Consider the following 14967-nt stretch of genomic DNA (forward strand, 5'->3'; position numbering starts at 1 on the left):
ACAAAAAATGAAGCTTCAAGCCAGCAGAAAGAAGGAAACAATAAAGATTAAAGCAGGAATAAGTGATATAGAATATATAAAAGCCAATTGCACAGATCAGTGAAACCAGGAGCTGGTTCTTTGAAAAAAATAATAATATTGATAAACCTCTAGACAGATAGATATATCAAAAAGAAAAGAGAAAGGACCCAAATAAATAAAATCACAAATGAGAGAGAGGAAATAACCAATACCACAGCAACACAAGCAATTATAAGAGAATATTATGAACATCTGGGCTCTTTCCATATGTGGCTATTGTGGACATTGCTGCTATAAACTTTGGGGCACAGGTGTCTCTTTGGATCACTATGTTTGTATTCTTTGGGTAAATACCTAGTAGTGCCATTGCTGAGTAGTAGGGTAGCTCTACTTTTTGAGGAACCTCCATCCTATTCCTGATGTCCATCAACAGATGAATGGATAAAGAAGATGTGGTATATATATACAATGGGATATTACTCAGCCATCGGAAAATGGAATCTCACCATTTGCAATGACATAGATGGAACAAGAGGGTATTATGCCAAGCGGAGTAAGTCAACCAGAGAAAGACAATTATATGATTTCACTCATATGTGGAATTTAAGAAACAAAACAGAGGATCGTAGGGGAAAAGAGGGAAAAATAAAGTAAGACAAAATCAGAGAGGGAGATAAACCATAAGAGACTCTTAACTATAGGAAACAAATGAGGGTTTCTGGAGGGGAGGTTGGTGGGAGAATGGCATAGGCGGGTGATGGGCATTAAGGAGGGCATTTGATGTAATGAACACTGGGTGTTATATACAACTGATGAATCACTAAACTCTACCTCTGTAACTAACAATATGCTATATGTTAATTAATTGAATTTAAAAATTTTTAAAGATTTTATTTATTTATTTGACAGAGAGACACAGAGAGAGGGGGAACACAAGCTGGGGAAGTGGGAGAGGGAGAAGCAGGCTTCCCACTGGGCAGGGAGCCCAATGCGGTACTCAATCCCAGGACCCTGGGATCATGCTTCCTCTCTGCCTGCTGCTTCCCCTGCTTGTGCTCTCTCTCTGACAAATAAATAAATAAAATCTTTAAAAAATGTATAACATCCATTCGTGATAAACACCCTCAACAAGTTGGTTTAGAGGGAACATATCTCAACATAATAAAGGCCACAACTACTATCGTCCATGGGAAAAGACTGAGCACTGAGCACTTTACCTCTGCAGTCAGGAATAAGACAGGGATGTCCACTCCCACCAAGGTTATTTAACATAGTACTGGAAGTCCTAGCCACAGAAATCAGACAACACAATGAAATAAAAGGCATCCAGCTCAGCAAGGAAGAAATCAAACTCTCACTCTTTCAGAAGATATGAAACTCTATACAGAAAATCCAAAAGACTCCACCAAAGAATGGCTAGAACTGATCATTGAATTCAGCAAAGTCATAGGACACAAAATCAACATCCAGAAATCTGATGCAGTTCTACATACCAACAATGAAGCAGCAGAGAGAGAAATTAAGAAATCAATCCCATTTATAATCACACCCCAAATTATAAGATTTCTAAGAACACATCTAATCAAAGAGGTGAAAGACTTGTACTTTGAAAATTATAAAACAGAGATGAAAGACATTGAAGAGGACACAAAGTGATGGAAAGACCTTCCATGCTCATGGACTGGAAGAACGAATATTGTTAAAAATGTCCCTACTGCCCAAAGCAACCTATACATTTACTGCAAACCCTATCAAAACACCAACAGCATTTTTCACAGAGGTGGAATAGATAATCCTAAAATCCCAAAAGAACCTGAACAGCCAAAGCAACCTTGAAAAAGAAAAGCAAAGCTGGAGGCATATCACAATTCCAGATATCAAAACATATTAGAAAGCTGTCGTTATCAAAACAGTATGGTACTGGCACAAAACAGACACATAGATGAATGGAAGAGATTACAAAACCTGGAAAGGAACTCATTAACTCTATGGTCAATGAATCTTCAACAAAGTAGGAAAGAATATTGAATAGGAAAAAGACAGTCTCTTCCACAAATGCTGCTGGTTAAATGGAACAGCAACATGCAAAAGTATGAAACTGGACCACTTTCTTATACCATATACAAAAATAAATTCAAAACGGTTTAAAGACCTAAATGTGAGACCTGAAACCATAAAAATCCTACTGGAGAACATAGGTAGTAACCTCTTTGACATCAGTGGTAGCGACTTCTTTCTATATATGTCTCCTGAGGCAAGGGAAACAAAACCAAAAATAAACTATTGGGACTTTCTCAAAATAAAAAGGTTTTACAAGCAAAAGAAACAAACAACAGAACCAAAAGGCAACTTATGGCATGGGAGAAAAAGGGTATAATGCTAACTGAAATAAGTCAGTCAGAGAAAGACAAATGTCATATGATATCATTCACATGTTGAATTTAAGAAATAAAAAAAAAAAAGAAAGGGGGAAAAAAGAGGGAGTTAAACCAATAAGGAGACACTTTACTAAAGAGAACAAACTGATGGTTACCAGAGGATATGGGGGTGAGTGGGACAGGTTAAAAAGGTGATATAAGGAGTACACATGTGATGAGCCCCAGTTTTTGTATAGAAGTGTTGAATCACTATATTGCACAGCCAAAACCAAGATTACACTATATGTTAACTGGAGTTTATATAAAAACTTTTTAAAAATCAGTAACTGGGGTGCCTTGGTGGCTCAGTGGGTTAAGCCTCTGCCTTCGGCTCAGGTCATGATCCCAGGGTCCTGGGATCAAGTCCCGCATCGGGCTCTCAGCTCAGCAGGTAGCCTGCTCCGCCTCCCTCCCCCGCCCCACCTGCTGCTCTGCCCACTTGTGATCTCTCTCTCCATGTCAAATAAATAAATAACATCTTAAAAAAAAATAAAATCACAGTAATTACATAAACTACAAATGTTATTTGAACATATTATGTTAAAAATCAGTATTAATGCAAAGAAATCAATAAGGGGTAAAATATTAAAATTTTAAATGAAGACATTTTAACTTACATAAATAAATTTATGTAAGTAATTCACTCCAAAAATGAGAAGGAAAAAATAAGAAAACTAAAGGATAATTCCAGGAATTCCATCCTCTGACCAACAGCAGTTTCTAAATAAAGAAGAGAACAAATGAAAGAAATAATCCAAGAAAATTTCACAGGACTGAAAAGCAACAGTCTCCAGAGTGAAAGGCCCAATACACAGCGCTGTCCATACACAGCCCCTGGACACATGTAGTGAGTTACAGTTACTGGTAATAAACAGATAAAATCAGAAATGCAGTACCTCAGCCACAAGGGCCACATTTCAAGTGTACAATAGCCTCAGGTAACTGGAGGCAACCACACTGGACAACACAGAGAACATTTGCATCAGTGCAGATAGGACTGTTGGACAGCTCTGCCTAGAATAACAGATGACAGCAGGTCCACGAAGTACACCATCATGAATTTTCAGAACACCAGGGACAACAAGAAGATCCCAAATGCTTATAGAAAGAGTGAGGAAAGCAAAACACAGATCACATACAAGGAATCAGAAAACAAAAGGGCACTAATCTTCTCAATAGCGATACTAGAGAAAGTCTCTATGTCATCCAGTTCACAGGGAAAATTCTAGCCCACCTAGAATTCTATGCTGACTAACCATCCAACAAATATGAGGGTAGAACAGAGATGTCTTTGGACATGCACATTCTTAAAAAAAATTTACTCCTCTGCATCATTCTTCTGAAAGCTACAAGGAGATGGCCTCTGCCAAAATGACGGAGGAAACCGAGAAAGACAATACCTCTGTATTTGCAAACAGGTAATTCAGTGCAGCAGAGAGGTGACCAGAATGCCAGGATAACAGCCCTACATAAGCTACAGGGACAAAGAGACTAGGCCAAAGCAAGGAGAGAGTCTCAGGAGGGCTTGATCACATGGAGAGAGGAATTAGCTTCTGGTATAAAATAAAATAAAATAAAATAAAATAAAATAAAATAAAATAAAACAAAATGACGGGAAATAGTAAACTCTAAAATTATAAAAAGGGACTCTTGATTCCAGGGAATATGAAAACTTGTCCAGAAATGGAAGCATAGAAATGTACACGGTTCAAGGTGAATAAGGAGTAATTAAGTCATTCACCAAATAGGAATCAAATTCCCACCCCTGCTTTGGGAGGGTGAGAAGTGGGTATGAGGCAAGAGGATATTAGCACCTAAACTCTTAGCTTCCCAGTAATCAAGAAATAATGGTACGAGCATGTCATTTCGTGACACACCAGTAAACAGGAGAAGAAATTAGTGAACTGGTTGAAAGTGGACTCTGAGAGGAAAATGGGAATGGAGATCAGGTGGAGCAAAATGTCACTAGTTTTCTTATAGCCACTAAAGTACTGTTCAACTTTATAAAGCATACACATTTATACTTTTGATTTTTAAAATAAAATAAATTTTTAGAAACCTCAGACCAGGTATCAGCTCTTCCCAACCCCCTTTGTGGACAAGAGGACCTTCTCTGTGTAAAGAAGCCAAGCTGATCTTCCACCATATTGAATCTGTCTATCCATGGATCCATGGGTCTGACTTTTCCCCACCAATGGGGCACATTTGGATCTGATCCAGAGTGGTGCCCAGGAAATGTTTGTGGAGCTAAACAAAAACCAGAGCAAGAGCCTTCTTGCTGACCTTCCAGGCATGTTTGAGGTTCAGATGAACCTCCTCATAACAGGTGCTGGGAAAACCCCAGAGGACAAAACCATGAGTGGTACTGGTAGGGCAGAAACACTATTTTCAAATAGTGTTTCATAAACAGCATCTGGATGTTTTTAATGAAGGCCTACTGTGTGCTCAGCAGTGTACTAGGGACTGAGAAGACACCAGTGGGGCCAAAATTGGCCTCAAAGATATCCCTATCCTTTGGGGGCCTGGGGGTCCATCTCAACAGTGGGACTAATGAGCTTTTCTGGAAGCAGCTTACCATATGAGTGGGGCCATAGGTAAGAGGGCTCCACTGTTCCCACTCTCACCTTGAGCAAGTTGTTAACTGCTCTATGCCTCAGTTTCTTCCAAGGCCTGTTAGGATGAAATGAGAAATCTGTAAAATTAAAGCCTTTGACCAGAACATTGAGACCTCTGCAGCTCTCTGAGTCTTCCATTTCATCTTCGTTAATCAGTTAACTGTGTTATGGTTCCAAATGCAGGAATAAGAGACACTGCTTTTGAAAACACACAGATGCTCAAAGAAAATGTAGCTTTTACAATTTTCATCTTTGACATCATCATCCCCTTGAGACCCTTCCTGGGGTGAGATTGGGCAGGGAGAATTTCACTGAACCCTAAAACAAGTTATATCTTTGTCTGACTTGGGTAAGGAGCTTTTCTGAATTCAGTCTTTCTGATCGTATCTCCCCCCATCGCCCCATTATACTTTCCCTGCTCCTCCCAGAAAGAGCTGAAGATGTTTGGGGCTATGACTTCAGGTTGTGATATTGTACCCCAGACCCTCTCTCTGCCCTGGGTTTTAGGAGTGACACCTGCTCCCTGCCCTGGTTCTACAGAGGGTCCCTCATGGTCTGTAGTCTGTGTCCATGGCTCTATAAGGACTGGGAGTTGCCCCTGCTGACCTGGGCCCTTCTCACTGGCCCCCAGCACCCATGTCAGTTAGAAACCCAGACTATTTTTGTGGTACTCTGAAGTATATACATAACACTCTGTTTTAATAAATCATAGGTTCCTCCTTGAGCTCCCATCAGGACATCAAGGGTCATTCAGTTTGGGAGGGCCATCTTTTGAATTTGTGGGTGACTGCATATCGAGTTTAGTTAAAGGTGGTCACTGTGTGCTTGGTTCAAGCCTCTACTTGCACTTTTTTTATCAATAGAAGTGACCTCTGGGGAAAATATAGCTAAGGAATAAAACCATCAAGAAGTCCTCTTTGTTTGAAGCTAGCCATAACAATCATAACAATATGCTTATTATGAGGAATCACTGGCAAGTGGGAGAAGATTTGTCTGGGAACATGGGCATCCCCAAGTGTATCATCCATCCAGTCATAAGGAAAGTGGGGTGATCCATTATCACCACAAGTCCAAAGTTAACCCCATGGAATGGGGTTCACACTGGCTTTTAAGGAAAAATTTTGTCATTCTAGCCACAGAGAACTGGTCAAGGTGCTTGTTGACTTATACAGATGTTGGAGAGCCCATTCCATTTTCCAGCTGTTCAAAAGATCATATGTCCAGGGGTCTTGTTATTATCCCCACAGGATAACAAGCATGAAGAGTATCTATACCTGTGCTACTATGGCAATGTTTACTTTACCTTGAGTTGTCTAGCTTAGGCAAACAACAAATAGTCAAAGACAATCAGAACTAGAATTTAACATCTGCAAAGGTGTGTTACTGAAACATTATTTTTCCCTAAATTTACCCTTATTTCCAGAGATAACCAGATCAAGACTAATTCATTCACAAACAAGGCCAATTTTAGCAAACTTGACCTAATTATTTACATAAGCTCAGCAAGAATAGTGATTGACCACTAGATCTAAAATCTGCTCTGTTGGAACTATTCATAAGGAATCTCAATTGAACTTTCAGTAGCCTCCCTAGGCCAGAATCCAAGCCAACAGATGCCATCAGACATGCCTACAATACCTGTAGATTTATGCAAATTCCTCTTCTGGAGGTCCCCAAATATCCTGAGTTCCCTGCACCTGCCAGGAACTAACATTCTTTACTCACCTGGCAAGGCTGTGGGAGCTCTGGAAGCAAGGTTTCAGAGGAACATTTTCAAGGAGTTTTGTTCACTCCATAAAGTCCATCTTAGTTCCTTAAAGCTGTCTGGTTATATCCGAGTCTATGCATGTCTCTCAACTATGACCTTCCAGTCAAAGCTTTGCTAAATAACCAATGTTTCCAGTGATGTCCCGTTGCAAGGAGAACAGATTCTTAGTCAACTTACGCAAACAACTCTGATTGTCATGAAAGAAGGAGTACTCACTGAAAAGTTGTGAATAGAGAGAAAAGTTAAATGCTTCCATTTCTTCACATATGAATACTTTATCACATTACTGTAAGGCACAGACATCTTAAGAGAAAGTCTCCTTAATCTTTAAGAGCAAACATTAGAGAACAAGCAATGTTTCAAACAAGAGTCATGAAACTATAATCATCTTCTCCAGTTCATTTAGTTCCATGTTATCAATTCTTACTCCATTTGAATGGAGATTTTTAGTCAGTTCTGGAAATTCTTACCCATTTCAGTTTTCTGATCTTAAAGGTATCAAATACCTGTATCTTTCAAAAGCCCATTATGAAATTCCTTGAAGATGAAACACGTTTTGCAAGAGTATCAGAACAGTAAGTGACCAAAAACCTCTGAAATGGACACTGTTAATGATCTGAAAAGAGAATTCATTATAATGTAGCTGATAAGGAAATTCAGTTATTTCTGTGACACATACCACATACCACTTTAATAATAATAGTACAGAGTGATGACTTTATACCAGAACACAACATTCCAAATCAACAAGCCTAATTAGTCAAAAAGACTTCATTTACAATTTCAAATCTAGGGGGGATTTGTTAAAAACCTTAGAAAATTTTAAAGCATATGCCCAATAGGATTACAGATAATCAAAGACCAGAAAAAACAGAAACTGGTTTTTCAGGCAGACAGAGAAAACAGCCATGTTTACATCTTCTTATCAAGAGCAGACCAACAATCCAAGAAAACTTTAACAGAAAGAGAATTTCAAACTTATCCAGTGTAATTTAAAATCCATTCATTTAATCTTCGCCTGTCCTGACCACACGTAAAATTACCTTTCCAAAGATTCCCTTCACAAACCTTCTACAACTTTCTCATGTGTTCAGATTTTGTACCAAGCCATTTTTTTTCAAACAACCAGCCTCATTTTTGGGCAAGACTACATTCTTTCTCCTTCAACAAAAATGTATTTCCACTCCTTATACCTTTCTTACAGATCTTTGACTTTATTCCTACATAGAGTTGCTTCCCTTACTTCCATCAGGCTTAGCTGTATTTAGCAGAATTTTACTCTTAGAAACCTTAAGTCTCCAGGAAAACTCAGTAGTAACCAATCATGAATCATTACACCAAAATTCTTTAGATGGCAAATTTATGAATCAATTAAACACAAAGCATGTTTACCAGCAGATTCAAAGACCCTTAGTTTGTTTGCAATAAGAAACCAAAACCACAAACCTATGTTCAGTAATCAATGTTGTAGAATTTTATCTCATTTGGAAAAGACTTAGAGGTCCAATGAATTCAATCCAGTTTGGTTGAGCAAGCAAAACTTCAAAATTTCAGTTCACCAATGACCTTGAAAGCTATAGTACCAATGACTCTTGAAAACTTTGAGACAAAATTAATCATCATTTTAAGTCATCTTTTTTACAAATTACAACAGAGATAACACGAGGTTATTTTGTGGTTTTGGAAATAGGTGAGGTTCTGTGGGGGTGAGGTCCAGAGCCCACAACCCAGAAAGAATTCTTGAGAGTCTTTGGTGCAAAATGGTGGGTTTTTTTTTTTTTTAATATTTTATTTATTTATTTGTCAGAGAGAAAGCACAAATAGGCAGAGTGGCAGGCAGAGGCAGAGAGAGAAGCAGGCTCTTTGCTGGACAAGGAGCCCGATGCGGGACTCGATGCCAGGACTCTGGGATCATGACCTTAGGCAAAGGCAGCGGCTTAACCAACTGAGCCACCCAGGTTTCCCCAAAATGATGGTTTTATTAAAGCACGGGGACAGGACCCATGGGCAAAAGAGCTGCTGCCTTGGGTTTCTGAGAGGTGGCTAATTATATACTTGGGAGTTTGGGGAGGTAAGAAAAGGGGAGACTTCAAAAGGATTTTTGCATGTTAAAGACTTTAACAAACCAGATACCAGGATACCAGAGGCCTTGCCATTGTCAAGTTAAGGTTATTTTTCCTTCTAGGAGGCCTTAACAGTGAGATAGTTGGGAGCTTCCTGGAGGAACATTACACTTTGCCCACTTCAAGTGTCTGTCAGTGGGCTGCAGATTATAAGGATATTTAATTCTATCTACAATCCCTTCTGGAAGCTAAGCCATTGATACAAATGCTTTGTTCTTGTAAATTCTTAAGACTTTCCTAAATTGGGGGGGACTCCTGTCTTGCAGGTATGGAATCTCTATAAATTAACTATTTGTTTTTCCTTTGGGGCAGCCAGGAGTACCTGAGGAATGTCACATACACCCCCAGGGGGAGGGGAGGGTGGTGGGGTGTCAGCTTCTGCCTGTTCTCAGCTAGCCTTCTGCTCCCTCATCAATTTGACTTCGAGAAAACCTTGGTAGAATAAAAGTGGCAACCAGTTTAAATACCAAGTTACGTTCCACTTAGTCCACTTAAAAGTCAACCCTAGGGGAGCTTGAGTGGCTCAGCGGGTTAAGCCTCTGCCTTCCGCTCAGAACCTCACCTATATTCCAAAACCCCATCATGTGGAAGGGCCATATGTCTTGATCTGGGAGTCTGCACCAAGGCCTGAAAACATAGAAAGATGAGACATTTTTCCTTAGGCCTTGGGGATCAGATTCCTTATAGCTTTTTTTTTTTTTTTAAGTCTGATTTATTTATGCAAAAGAGGAACAGAGAGAGAGAGAGAGAAAGGAGAAGAGGGAGAGATCTCAAGCCATCTTCTTGGTGAGGTTGGAGACGGAGCTAAGGCTCCATCACACACTCTGAGATCTTGACCCGGACAGAAACCAAGAGCTGGCATGCTCAGAGGACTGAGTCGCCCGCGAGTCCCAAATTTCTTCCAGCTTTTTTTTTTTTTTTTTATAAATAGAGCCCAAACGGAATCCCACAGTGAGAAAGACCCGCTACGTATCCCAAGGGGCATCCAGCCAAAGGGATTGAAGCGGAGCTCCGGCTGGGGGTCGGGATTTCACTCAGGGCGACCCGCTGACCTGAAGAAGGAGAGGACCCACAGGAGGCGACAGACTGTTCCGGTGGCGTCCCACCACCGCGCGGGTCACAGCAACCGGCCTGGCACTTCCTGTGGGGACATCCCCTGGCAACAGCGAGAGCCGCACACCAGTTTGGCCAGACCGGCTGGGGAAAAGGAGCGGGAGGACTCACCGCTCACAGCAGCGGGAATGGCGCTGCCCGCAGATCCACACGGCGGCGGGACGCGCAGGGAGAGCGGAGAAGGAGCCGAGGCTGAAGAAAGCCGGCGCAGCGAGTCCGCGTCGGGAAACACCCCTGCCCCGCCCCCCGCCAAGCCACGCCCCGAGCCTCCAGTGTGCGGATTCGCGCGGGGCCAGCCAATTGCGCAGGAAGCTGGAAACACACCTCCCAGGGCTGGGTGACGAAGCAGAGGGAAGGGTTCCTTCGCCCTCCCAAGTGCCCGCAGTCTGAGCGGGTCGCCCCCGGACCTTCAGACCACAAGGGAGAGCAGCCCCAGCCGGAGACCTCCGGTTGTGTGAGACCTTCAGTTGTACTAGGGTTAGACTGTGAAAGGGCCGCAAAGAGGCGGGGATCGGAGGGGTGGGCGGGGAGGGAAGGACCTCCCCGAAGGGCAGACGGGGAAATCCCTCACCCTTCGGGGCAGGGGCATTTGGGCTGTTTCCCCTTGGGGCTGGGGACCCTCAGCAAGGAGTCACCTCAGCGGAGGTTGTCAGTTCCCTGAGGAGTACTGGAGTGGGTCCACCGAGGGAAAGTCCCCGTAAGTTCCTGGAGAATCCGGGGGGAGTCACGGGACTGATAAAGGGATCTTGTGTGGGGGTTCCCCCCGGCCAGGGGCCACTAAATGTGGTGTCTGAATGCAGTGTCTGTCCCAATCACGGGGGGCCCCGAATGTGGGACGATGATCTGGAGGAAGCCTGCACACAGGCTGCGAGAGAATTCACCTGAGGCAGAAGGAAGGAGTCAATAAACAAGAACTTTATTGGATACACTGCAAGAGAGCAGAGGGCGGGATAGCAAAGCAGAGACCGTCTGCAAGGAGACAGTGCCTGGAGGTTGTTTTTAAAGGGGGAAGGTGAGGAAGTAAGGCCACATGTGGCATTTTTCCTTTTTGGTAAGTGGGCCATTGGTAAGTTAGGGCATGTGGATATTTTGAGGTGGGTCCCCGATGGGCCTGTCTGTATTCAGCCAGGGGGACACGGTGGGCCCTTTCAACATTCCATCCCGCAAACCTGTTTGCCTAAAAGTGGCCTCTACAGTTTTGCTTCTATCAGGAGAAAAGGGGAAGCTGGGAAGGCTGTTACAAACGGGAGTCCATTGGAGTAATCCAGGATTTAGAAGTGTGGAGTCTTCTCATTGCCTGAGCTCTTGTTAGGCAGAAGGGGTGGTGGGTTGTGGTGACAAGGAGAGCCCTTCTTCCTCCAGCTGGGATAGTAAGGTAGAGCAAGGTCAAGTCCCTGTGAGGTCAAGTCCATCTCTTCCTGTTGGGTCTGTGTGGTGGGGCATGGGGGTACCCCTCCAACCCAGTGAGCTTCACATTATTCTCTCTTGACAAAGGCACTTCTAGAAGGGGGATGTTTATATTGTTCTTTGGAAATTCCTGAAGAAATCAGCCGAGACATCAAACCTTCATAGTTAAACCTCCATGAAAGATGTCTGCAATTACTTTCTCAAATGGCAGATTGAAGCTGGACTTGCCTAGGCTGGAGCTCAAATGTCCAAACCAGCTTGTCCTCCTGAGGACTGAGGATAACAATGCTATGAAAGTAACAGCTGACATTGATTATGAGCTTGCTGCATGCTCCGTGTTTTGTGTCCTAAACACCTCACACACATTAGCTGGTTCTGTCATCAGGTCAGATAGGCACTGGCATCATCCATATATTTTAACAGGCACCAAGTCCTGAGGAGTGAGGTATTAGGTAACTTGTTCAAGGTCGCATGTCTGTAGTGGAGGGTAGCCCAAGTCCTGTGGGCCCAGTTATGCAAAGGGAGCACCTTTTCCTCATTTAGCCAAAGCCACTGACTGGTCTAGACTCAGCCCTAGACTGAGCTGGCATTCAAACCTCAGGATCTCCAGCTTCAGAGCTCCCCATTTCTCAATCACTATGTGGTCCTGCATCATTGTATTAAATTATGCAAGTTAGACTAAGACAAGGGATGGGGAGAGCTGTGTAGGCCCAAGGTGTTTTTGTAACCCACTTCTCCCAGAAATAATCACAAGCTTCCAGAAGAGTCTCTTTCAAGAACTATGTTCCTGATCCATCTCAGAGTAAATTGCTAACCTGATATTTCATAATCCCCTGTAATTCCTACAAAGACATTCTCCATCTCCACTGACACATTACTGCCATGTAATCATCAGAGCTGGTTTCTCTATCGTCCCCCGAATGTCCTTTATAGCAGAAGGAATCCGCTCAGACACTCATTTTACATGTCACCCCTCTTTAGTAACTTTACTTCAGTCTGGAACACTTCCTTAGTTTGTCTCTGGCTTTTATTTAAAAATAGAATTCTAGAAAGTTAAGTTGAAGATCTGAGTTTATTAAGTGATTCATGAATCAGCACCATCCCAACTAGCAAGTAGACAGAAGCTTCCAGGAGGTGTACAAAATGCAGGGTTTTATAGGAAGGACGGTGGGGCAAGAAGTGCACAGAGGGAAAAGAAAGGATTATTTCTGGTCAAGACACCTTCCTTCTGGAGGATGGACTTGCAGGGTTTCTATCCTGAAGATCACTCACTAGTGGCCATCAGGAAATTTCAGATGGACTCTTAGAAGTTCACGTTCCTGGGATAGGTTGGAACTCATTAGTCTTGGTTTGCTCTGAAGTGGGGCTGGGGCAGGGGCAAGTGCCTCCAATCTGGGCTCTTTTTCTTTTCTTATCACTTTCAAGACCTTGACTTTATTGAAGATAACTTACACACCAGTTACAGATTAAGAGTAGATATTCCTTTATTTGGTTTTGCCTGACTTTTTTGAGGATTTCTTGCAGGTTTGCCTCCCTGGCAAGAATATGCCAGAGGTAGGTGATGTTGAGGTCTTCTTACCCTGTCTCATTGGGCGATGGGCCATCACTTTTTCCTGTTCCTGATTAACTTCACTCCTTTGCCAAGTCTCTGCTCTGTGAGCTGCTCTTTCCTCAGTAACTCATGGGTGTTTGAGTGGTAGTACTATGAAACTGTGAGTATCCTCATTGATTGGAATACATCCCTGTATTTATCTACACCTGTGTATACTTGTGTATTTCTATTTTATTCAATGAGTCATATTCCTTCATATTGTCAGTTATGAAATTGTGCCTGATGGGTCAGTGAAGCCCCGCAGGCTGGCTCTGAGTCTCGTGGATGTGTCCCCATCACTGTGGAGCACAAGATACTCCAGGCTCATTGTGTGCTCTGCCAGCCTGGAATCAGCCATTTCTCTGAAAAGCCCTAGTTCCTTTGAGAGGAAAATGACACTTTTAAGCCAAGATCTGGTCACAAGTTATGCTCATTGCTCTTACAATGTCACTGTTTCTAAGAACTGTCTGTAGAGAGAGATAGAGAAAATATTTTGGGTTTTTCATTGTTGCTGTTGGTTTTTTTGTGTTTTTTTTGTTTGTTTGTTTTACACACAGAGAGACAAACACACACATTTCAATTGCTCTCTATCAATTTATCATCTATCTGTAGAAAAGCATGACTTTACATTGACAAACTTCCAGTTTCTGAATACACAGGCTTCATTTGGCTTTTTCCCTTTTCAAACCAGTGACTCCGTTCTCCAACAGTGAGAAACTCCTGACACCATTTAGTGGTAAAGATTTACTTGTTTGATCAATCCCCCTTTATGTAACTAACCCTCACTCCATCCCTAACACTCATGTATGCCCCACCATGATACTTGGGTTCTCCACACTGTTGTTAGGCTCTGGGGGCTTTTGATTTTGATGAAGTCCCAAAAGTTTATTTTGGCTTTTGTTTCCTTTGCCTTTGGAGAGATATCTTGAAAGAAGTTGCTGTGGCTGATATTGAAGAGATTACTGCCTATGTTCTCCTCTAGGATTCTGATGGATTCCTGTCTCACGTTGAGGTCTTTTATCCATTTTGAGTTTATCTTTGTGTATGGTGAAAGAGAATGGTCGAGTTTCATTCTTCTACATAGAGCTGCCCAGTTTTCCCAGCACCATTTATTGAAGAGACTGTCTTTTTTCCACTGTATCTTTTTTCCTGTTTTGTTGAAGATTAACTGACCATAGAGTTGAGAGGGTCCATATCTGGGCTCTCTACTCTGTTCCACTGGTCTATGTGTCGTTTTTATGCCAGTACCATGCTGTCTTGGTGATCACAGCTTTGTAGTAAAGCTTGAAATCAGGTAACGTGATGCCCCCAGTTTTATTTTTGTTTTTCAACATTTCCTTAGCAATTCAGGGTCTCATCTGGTTCCATACAAATTTTTGGATTATTTGCTCCAGCTCTTTGAAGAATACCGGTGGAATTTTGATTGGAATGGCATTAAAAGTATAGATTGCTCTAGGTAGTATAGACATTTTAACAATGTTTATTCTTCCGATCCAAGAGCATGGAATGGTCTTCCATCTTTTTGTGTCTTCTTCAAATTCTTTCATGAGTGTTCTGTAGTTCCTCGAGTACAGATCCTTTACCTCTTTGTTTAGGTTTATTCCCAGGTATCTTATGGTTCTTGGTTCTATAGTAAATGGAATCGATTCTCTAATTTCCCTTTCTGTATATTCATTGTTAGTGTATAAGAAAGCCACTGTCACCAGACAACCCTCTGTGTGGGCACCCTTCTCACCTAGCTTGGGCTCCCACACCCAAGGCTGCTTCTCCATGTGGACACCTTCCCCACCCTACTCAGTCTCCAACTTGGAGTCACTGTGACTCCCTTCTCTGCCCCTGATCCCCAATGTTGAGCTTCCCACCTGGCTGTGTCCCACCTACTGGCTCTAGGACTGAATTATCCAGGAAGGAA

General features: G+C 42.4%; 1 long non-coding RNA gene across 1 annotated transcript; it reads right to left on the reverse strand.

Annotated features, from left to right (window-relative positions):
• Window positions 1-3002: 3002 nt before the first annotated feature.
• Window positions 3003-7201, reverse strand: LOC116876460. The gene is made up of 3 exons (XR_004384389.1): window positions 6692-7201; window positions 5014-5108; window positions 3003-3158 (listed from the first exon to the last, which is right to left on the reverse strand). It is a non-coding gene; the product is annotated as an uncharacterized LOC116876460 (long non-coding RNA).
• Window positions 7202-14967: the final 7766 nt, after the last annotated feature.

Source organism: Lontra canadensis, unplaced genomic scaffold, assembly GCF_010015895.1.
Source record: "Lontra canadensis isolate GAN:19392208 unplaced genomic scaffold, GSC_riverotter_1.0 scaffold45, whole genome shotgun sequence".
Lineage (NCBI taxonomy): Eukaryota > Metazoa > Chordata > Mammalia > Carnivora > Mustelidae > Lontra > Lontra canadensis.